The sequence below is a fragment of the Trichechus manatus genome, unplaced genomic scaffold (assembly GCF_000243295.1).
Source record: "Trichechus manatus latirostris isolate Lorelei unplaced genomic scaffold, TriManLat1.0 scaffold00031, whole genome shotgun sequence".
Taxonomy (NCBI): Eukaryota; Metazoa; Chordata; class Mammalia; order Sirenia; family Trichechidae; genus Trichechus; species Trichechus manatus.
Window position 1 is genome coordinate 9,325,341 of NW_004443967.1, and position 9,239 is coordinate 9,334,579.

Consider the following 9,239-nt stretch of genomic DNA (forward strand, 5'->3'; position numbering starts at 1 on the left):
GGTCTATGTGTATACCAAGTATCCAGATTGTCAAATCTCACCCCCTTCCCTCCTTACGCTACATAACAAAAAGTAATCCATTTAAGACTTGCCAAAACCAACGTTTTGGGTGGAAATGGTCCCAGGGAAATGTGGGCCAAAGTTCAGTGGGTGGCTAGAACCATCTGGGTAATTTGCAGAGCTGGGGCTTGCTGAGATTTCAGTAAGACATGGTATCACCATCTGCTTCCCAGGCAACAGTCTTGGATGCTGCCCAAGTCAAACAAACCTGGATTTAAACCTGCTTTTCCCCAGATGTGTGACCTTGGGCAAGCCACTTCACCTCTGAGCCTCAGTTTCCCTATCTGTCACATGAAGATAATCATTATGACTCTGCAGCAGCACTGTGAGGATGAAAGAAGTTAACATGTGGGAAACTGCCTCACAGATGGTATTAATTCAGCAGTACCTAACCCAAGGGACCTCCTGAAAACCCCTCAGCTTCATCAAAGCAAAACCGCAGTTACAAATCTCCTGGGCAGGCAGCCGCCAGTCTTTTCTGGAAGGAGCTGGGTATAAATTATAGATCACAGCCTTTTGAATCAGCTGCTGTTCCAGTTCTTTGAGGGGGTGGGATCTGGGCCAACTCCTCAGAGTGCTGCTCATGGGCCCAGGGGAGCTCTGCTACCCCTGTGGTGTCCACCTCTTGCCCTGGGCTTTCCTTACCCCAAGAGCAAATGCTGCTCGGCCTGGGGCTGTGGGGATGCTGGACGGAATCCCAGAAAGCTGGTCTCCCATCTGCCACCAAGGCCTGGGAGCCTGAGCCCTAAACCCCAGCACCACTGAGCATGCTCACTCACTCCACCCCTTATCCCTGGAGCTCCTGGGAAAGGCTCCACCTCAGGAGGTGGGAAGGTCACAATCCTGAGACCAGAAGGAAAGAGAGGCTAACCTCCTGAGGGGATTCCTTTTAAGACTGAGAGGCTGCAAGAGGCCGATGTAAAAGCAACCCTGTTTTCATCAGTGCATCCTACCCTCCTGAGAGGACAGGAAAGGTAAATGAGGTCCTTCCTGAGGCTGGCCCGGCCTCCCCGCCCCACTCACACACATTCCCAAGGCCCATGTGGCACTGGGCTTCCCGTCCCTTTTCCAACAGCTCCCCCAGGAGCCCAGCCATGGCAGGGCCAAGCAAGCAGTGTGGGTGGGTAGGCCTTTGCCCACTGGTGATGTCCAGCCCCAAGCTCTTCTCCACCTAGGAAATCTAAGGGTTCAGTGAGGAGTACTCTGGCCCCAAAGCCAGATGGCCAGGATCCCCCAATCAAGCTCTACCACTTTTCTAGCCTTGTGACTTCGGACAAGTTACTCTCCTCTCTAACCTCTGCTCCTCATCAATAAAAATGGAAATAATAATATTCACACCACTGGGGTTGTTGAGAGGATTAAATGAGATAACACTTGGAGACTCCCATGTGTGTCAGAGTAGAACTGTGCTCCATAGGGTTATCAATGACTGGTTTTTTCAGAAGATTGCTATGCCTTTCTTCTGAGGTAACTCTGGGTGGACTTGAACCTCCAACCTTTCAGTTAGCGGAGGCAGTGCCAAGATGGCAGAGTAGTCAGATGCTTCCAGTGGACTCTTACAACAAAGACCTGAAAAAACAAGTGAATTGATTATATATGACAAGCTAGGAGCCCTGAACATCAACAGCAAAGTTGAGGAACTAGACTGAGTGGCAGGGGTAGGGAGGGATGGTTTGGAAGCCGCAAGGAGTTGCCAGACATGACCTGGTGAGAGCCTGAGCCCTTCAGGTCTGATCAGCTCATGGGTGAGTGGTGAGGCAGGCAAGCAGCAGTGCTCAGGAGGCGTATTCTGCACCAGGAGAGACCCAGCAGCAGAGAGTCTACTTGGCCACCAAGAACCAGTGAGAAGCAGCCCTCGACTGGCGAAAGATAAGTACTTGCATCTGGCCTACCTCACGGATTGATTGAAAAACACCCCCCTTAGGGAAAAACCTCTCTCCCATTTACCTCCCCGCTCCCTGCTCTGCACTGGGTCCTGGACTGGCTTCAGCAATTGCCAAGTCCCCTGGGCCGGAAGTAGGATCCGTTACTTGCCATGAGCCATTCTCCCAGCCTTGGAGAGTGAACAAATTAACAAACAGGGGAAAAAATAAACTGCCAGCTCCCCTAAGCCAGGAACCCAGGGTATGCACAGCTCCTTTGCCTAGGCACAGGCATAAGGGATCCACGGACTTTGAGTGCCTTTCCCCCTGCATAAACTTGTGTGGGCCAATTTCAAAAGCATAGGCCCTCATTAACTCAGTACAACAGGGTATATACCTGAAGTCTAACTTCAGCTGTTTTGGCTGCGAAGTGGAAGGTTCACGACATTTGACACTGCTCTGCCCATTAAGCAGGTTCTTCGCCTACCCACATCAGGGGCCTGAGGACTGATGGCTCCACCCATGCCATTTAACCACCTGTGATGGGGCCCAAGAACAAGAGGTGCCCTGCAGTCCTTACAGCGAACAGCATTGGGTGCTCATAGTCCAGCTGCAAAACCTACCCACCTACACTTTCTAGGGAACAGGGACACATCTTCCTTCTGGACACTCAGGGGAGGCTGTCAGCACCCTGCCTTGCTCAGAGTGTATCCCCCCTGCTGCAGCCAGATGCCTGTGCCTATACCAATCACCCATGCCTGTCTAGGACTGTAGGTGATAGCCTGCACCACACACTTGGTGGCTATCCACCTGGGCACCTGAACTGAATCCATACGGGAGGAATGGGTGGACTTGTGAGCTCACCATACCTAGTAACAGATCTAACCACCTGGTAACAGGACATTAGCGCTTCAAAGGTGCCAATAATCAAACTAGCTCACAGAAGCAGCCTATTTGGGCATATCAAAACAAAACAAGAAACTAGGACATAGTAAGCAAATGTCTTAGGCTGGGTTCTCTAAAGAAGCAAAACCAGTAAAGCATATAAATATATAGAGAGATTTATATCAAGGAAATAGCTCACACAATTGTAGAGGCTAAAATGTCCCAAGTCCACAGAGGCCTCTCCCAGTTCACATAGCCCCAGAAGCTGGCGAACCCAAGGTCAGCAGGTCGGGGAATCAGACTCTTGCTCTCAGGCTGAGAAGTTTGACAAATTCCAAGATCAACAGGTAAGCTGCTAGCTCAAGTCCCATGAACTGGAGGTGAGACAACAAGAGGCAGCTGCTGAGTCTGGAAAAAGCCAAAAACCTTGGCAAGGCAAGCAGGCAGAAAGTAACTGCTGGAAGGCAGAGAGATGAAACTGAGGGGGTGGTAAGCTGCCACAGGCCCCGCCTCTACCAGTACCAGCCAGCAGATTGCATCATGGGGGTGATCACAACATTATACAACTGCTAAAACACTGAGAATAATGGCCTAGGCAAGTTGACATACAATCTTAAACATCACAGCAAACATAAAATATAATAACTTACTGATGGCTCACAGACAACAGTCAATATCAAATCACATAAAAAGGCAGTCCATGATGGCTTCAGCGAGATCCCAAAATAAAGAATCTAGAAATTTTCCAGAGGAGGAAAATTTCTTGGAATTACCAGAGGCAGAATACAAAAGATTAATATACAGAACTCTTAAAGAAATTAGGAAGGAAATTAAGCAAAACACCGAACATGCAATAGAGGAAATCAAAAAGATTAGAGAAGAGCATAACAAATTTAACAGGCTACAAGAATCCATAGAGAGACAGCAATCAGAAATCCAGAAGATTAACCATAAAATTTCAGAATTAGACAACTCAGGAGAAAGTCATAGGAGCAGAATTGAGGCAATGGAAGTCAGAATGAGTGAGATTGCAGATAAAACACTTGACATCAACTTATTTGAGGAAAAATCACATAAAAGGATTGAAAAAAAATGAAGAAACCCTAAGAATATGTGGGATTCTATCAAGAGGAATAACCTACGAGTGACTAGAGTACCAGAACAGGGGGGTAACAGAAAATACAGAGAGAATTGTTGAAGATTTGTTGGCAGAAAACTTCCCTGATATCATGAAAGATGAGAAGATATCTATCCAAGATGCTCATCGAACCCCACATAAGGTAGCTCCCAAAAGAAAGTCACCAAGACATATTATAATCGAACTTGCCAAAACCAAAGATAAAGAGAGAATTTTAAGAGCGGCTAGGGATAAACGAAAAGTTATCTACAAAGGAGAGTCAATAAGAAAAATCTCAGGCTTACTCAGCAGAAACCATGCAGGCAAGAAGGCAATGGGATGACATTTATAAAGCCTCGAAAGAAAAAAACTGTCAGCCAAGAATTATATATCCAGCAAAGCTCTCTCTCAAATATGACGGTGAAATTAAGGCATTTCCAGATAAACAGATGTTTAGGGAATTTGCAAAAACCAAACCAAAATTACAAGAAATACTAAAGGGAGTCCTCCAGTTAGAAAATCAATAACATCAGATAACAACCCAAGACTAGAACACAGGACAGAGCAACCAGATATCAACTTTTCAGTTAGCAGGCAAGCACACAACAGTTTGCACCACCCAGGGACTCCTTAAATCAGATAATGCACGTAAAATGCTTAGCACAGGGCCTGGGCAAGAGTCAGCTCTTAACAGATGTCAGCTGGCTCAGATACAGTAGGCCTGGTCCAGAGGGAGGCAGAAAGCAAACTTTGCCCCTAGGGCACAAAATTTAAGGATCTGAGGGTAAATGCTCCTCCGGTTTTTAACCTAGGCACCTTATTTACCACACCCTACCCCTGGCTTTGTTCTTCTGTGTTCCAGTGAAGCCGAGAGATACAAAAAGCCCCAAATCACTCAACATTTCCATCAGCATCAAAAAAGAGAGGAAGAAGCAAGGTTCAGCCTGCAGAGGGTGCAGCTCATGGTATTGGCTCCACCCTCCTCAACTCATCTCTCTTCTCTGAGGCTGTTTCCTCATCTGAACCGGACGCTCACTCAAATGGCCCCTCTCCACCATCCCTATCTTGGGGTTATTGTGAGGGCCAAACGAGATGAGGGAGTGAAAGACTTTAAACTCCAATGGGCTGGACCACACAAAAGATCACAATCATGATCATTATGACTAAGTGTTGCTGTTAGCTGTCTTCCATTGGGCTCTGATCATGGTGACCCCATGCACAAGGAAAGGAAACACTGGGCAGGCCTGCGCCATCCCCATGATCGGTTGAGGAGCAGACAATGTTCCATCATGATTCATAGGGTTCCTTGGCTGATTTTTGGAAGTTTGGAAGTAGATTACCTGGTCTTTCGTCCTAGTCTGTCTTAGTCTAGAAGCTCCACTAAAACCTGTTCAGCATCATAGTAACACACAAGCCTCCACGGATAGATGGATGCTGGTTGCACTTGAGGTAATTGGCCTGGAATCAAACGCTGGTCTTCCACATAGGAGGTGAGAGTTCTACCACTGAACCACCAGTGCCTCATTATTATTAAGTGCTACATGTCTTTCTCCATTCTCGCCACCACAACACACTCTAGTCTTCAACAAGCTAAAGTCTCTCTAGGTATTTGAAGTCTCCATTAAACACCAGTTGCCACTTGATTCTCTTGCTTCATATCTTTGTATCTGAGGAAAAGAAAGCACAATTATACAAAACACAGGTTGATAATAAAGTGCTCTAAAGAAGCCCATTCAACTCACCTCCAAATCACCAATCACCACTTTCACTGAATTAAATTGTAAGGAAAATTAGGAAACAGCTCGGATTTTAATCAATGTTTGCCTTGACCATGAAAAAAGCTTCCTCTTTTGCCTGTCTCTAATCAGGAGTGTTAATTATCTTGGTTACAAGCTAGCAAATTAATTATGAACTAATGAAGTTAAAGGAGGTCATTTGTTAAGGAAAACTGATTACATATTGTTAGCTCTAGGGGATTAAATGGAAAACCACTGTCATGAAAACGGATTTAAAAATTAGGCCTGATATTTGATTTGTGAGGCTGCCCAGCTGAAAGGATGGATAACAAAGGCGCCCCCAGTGTTCCCTGGGAAGTCTGGTAGGGCTTTGGCTCACAGGTGACAATCACCCCACATCTCCACTGGTGCTTGTGGTCTTACAAGGCTCTGCCCATCTCGTGGAGACTGTTTACCAGTATGTCCAGGCAACCTGTCCCGGGCTAAAAGATATTAACACCAAAAGAGTTTGTTTCTTGGTATTTGCGTGTGTGAGAGACAGGGATGGAAGTTGGGAGGAATGTAGGGCTATGTGAGAGAGAAAGAGTTGGGGAGAATGTAGGTTATGTGAGTACGTGTATGCGTGTGTGAGAAAGAGAGAGTTGGGAAGAATGTAGGGGTGTGTGACTGGGGGAGGCAGAGTGTGCACGTGTGTGTCAAAGAGAGTTGGGAAGAATGTAGGGGTGTGTGTGAGCTATTGTACTTCACTCTATTTACCATCTTTTGTCAATCTAAAGTTTTTTATTTTTATTCAGTCAAGTATGTCAGTCTTTTCCTTTGCAGCATCCGGGCTTTGTGACCCAAATGCTTGTAGAAGGCCTACACTCCCCAGGCTTATAAAAATATTTGCCTATATTTTCTGCAAATATTATTCTACTCTAGATTTTTTGCTTTGTTTGGCTCTTTGCTCCACCTGGAAGTTATTTTTTCCAGCACTGTCCTTAGCTCAGCTTACAAAATTTTAGCCCTTGGGGCTTGGGAGGAGGGGCTCCTTGGGAAAGGCTTCTTGGGCTAGAAATCAGGAAACACCACTGGAAAACAGTTACAGCCACACTTGGCAGGGAGTCCCTGGGTGGTGCAAACAGTGAATGTGCCCAACTACTAACTGAAAGTTTGGAGGTTCGAGTCCACCCAGAGGCCCCTTGGGAGAAAAGCCTGGCTATCTACTTCTGAAAAATCAGCCACTGAAAACCATATGGAGCACAGTTCTACTCTGACACACATGGGGTTTCCATAAGTCAGAATCACCTGGGCGGCAACTGGTTTTAACACTTGGCACGGTGAGGGTAGAGGCTAGGGGCTCAGGCCTAGAGCCCTCAGGGCCACTTATCAACCCCAGAGCTACCAGTGGGGAGCCCCAGGCAGATTTTCTAAGCCTTATGAGACTCAGTTTACCCTCTGTAAAATGGGGACATTAATGCCTCCCAGCACAGTTGTGGAGATAGATAGCCTCTCTTTGCCTCCATTTCCTTCTCTCTAAAGGGGGTAATAATGTACTTCCCTCACAGGGTTATTGTGAAAATAAATTAAAACTCGGTGGCTTGAACAACAGTTTACCACAACATCTCCCATGGTTCTGTGAGCTGACTAGGTTCACCCGGGAGGTTCTCACATGGACTTTCTCATGTGGTGAGTTATTGGCTAGAACTACAGCCATCTGAAGGCTCGACTGAGCCATCTGGATGGCAAACTTACCCGGCTTGCTGTGGACGGGACCACTGGTGAGGCTGGTGGCTGCTTTAGACAGGTGATCAGGAAGGGCCTCTCTGAAGAGGTGACACTTGAGTGAGGCCTGAGTGGTGAGGGGACAGCCTTGCAAATGCCTGGGGGAAGCATGTCTCCAGCTGAGGGAACAGCAATTCCAAAGGCTATGATCCGAGCAATAACTACCTCACCCAGCAGCTCTGCCAGAAGATCTAAGTCCACAGACAGGTGAACCTAACCCGCCAAGGACCGAGGCAGCCCATGTCTCTGCCATGGGAGCAAGGTCTGCAGAACACAACAAACAGGTGGGTGTGCAGGAACCAAAAACCAAACCAAACCAAACCAAACCCATTACCATCAAGTTGATTCCGATTCATAGCGACACTATAGGACAGAATAGAACTGCCCCATAGGGTTTCCAAGGCTGTCATCTTTAGGGAAGCAGACTGCCACATCTTTCTGCCACAGAGCAGCTGGTGGGTTCAAACCACAGATCTTTTGGTTAGCAGCCGAGCACTTAACCACTGCACTACCCAGGGCTCCTCGGTGTGCAGGAAGACTTGGGGAAATGAGACTGGAGCCAGGACCTTCCTTCATCTGGGAAACGGCTTCCCTGCTGTAGTCAGGGCCTTCTAACTGAATTATGATCTTTCTCCATTCTTCAAGTTTTATTATTGCCAGCAGCGACAAGTCAGTGACAGCTTACTCCCACAGAAATAGCGCAACCTGAGACAGAATTCAAGATAACAAGCCTCCTCGCACGAAGCGAGCCCAGCAGGTGCCCAAAACACCCCTTTCTGTTCCCTTCTCTTTGACGTGAACAGCTGCACTAATGTGAGTTTTACCCTTCAGATTAAAAATAATTTGCTAAATATCACAGCGGAGTTATTTCTGAGTGGCTTCGGTTACTGTAATAAGTTGCAGGGCTCACACAGTGGTTAACAACGAGGTGCATCTAGACAACAAAAGCAGGCACTTGAAGCAAAACTCCAGGTAAATTAGACACGTGTTCATACTTCAATTGGGTGGTTTTGTAACCCGGGTTATTTTGCTTCTCCGCTTTACTGCAGTGGTTATGAGACAGATAGGGTTAACTGTGCTGGTGGAATAAAAGAGCTGTTAAAAGACTACCACCTAGAAGTTGGGTAAACATAAACGACATCCTATCAACATAAAATAAGGTTAGAACAACCCGTGAATTACTACTTCCTCCTTAGTGTTTTTCTAGTCCCTTTCCCCTTCTTACAGGCTCCACATGTGCAGAAGAACAAAGTGTGACCACTGTTTTGGGCCACAAAAGGGGGCGAGGTAATACAGATCAGTGAGCCTGCGCCATATCCCATAATAAGTGATGCCGAGAACTGCCGAGGAGACTCCGTCTTACATATCAGCAGGTTCCATCTTGGATTTTAGATGCGCGCACGACCTAATTAGTATGCACTACCATTCCAAGGAGTACCTGCCCCTTTGAAGAAACCCACTGAATATTCATTGCTCTATTGTTCCACCAAACCCATGTAAGCCCTGGCCTTGCTTCTGCTTGTGAGTCAGCCCCTGACTGACTCCTTTTACTTATCACAAGTAAAATAAACCTGTTAGAGCTAAATCCAACAGCCTTTGTGACGGGTTCCATCTTGGGCTGCCTCCTGCATGTGCACCTAATCTTCATAACCCTGCCTCTTTCATGAATAAAAATGATGCCTTTTCCTGCCTAAAAAAACTTTATAAGCCCTAGCCAATCCTTTGTTCGGGGAGACAAAGGCCAGCGTTGCTTGGTCCCTCTTTGTCTCGCTTGTGAGCTACTTTTGCTCAATAAAGCTTTGTTTGTGCAGAAAA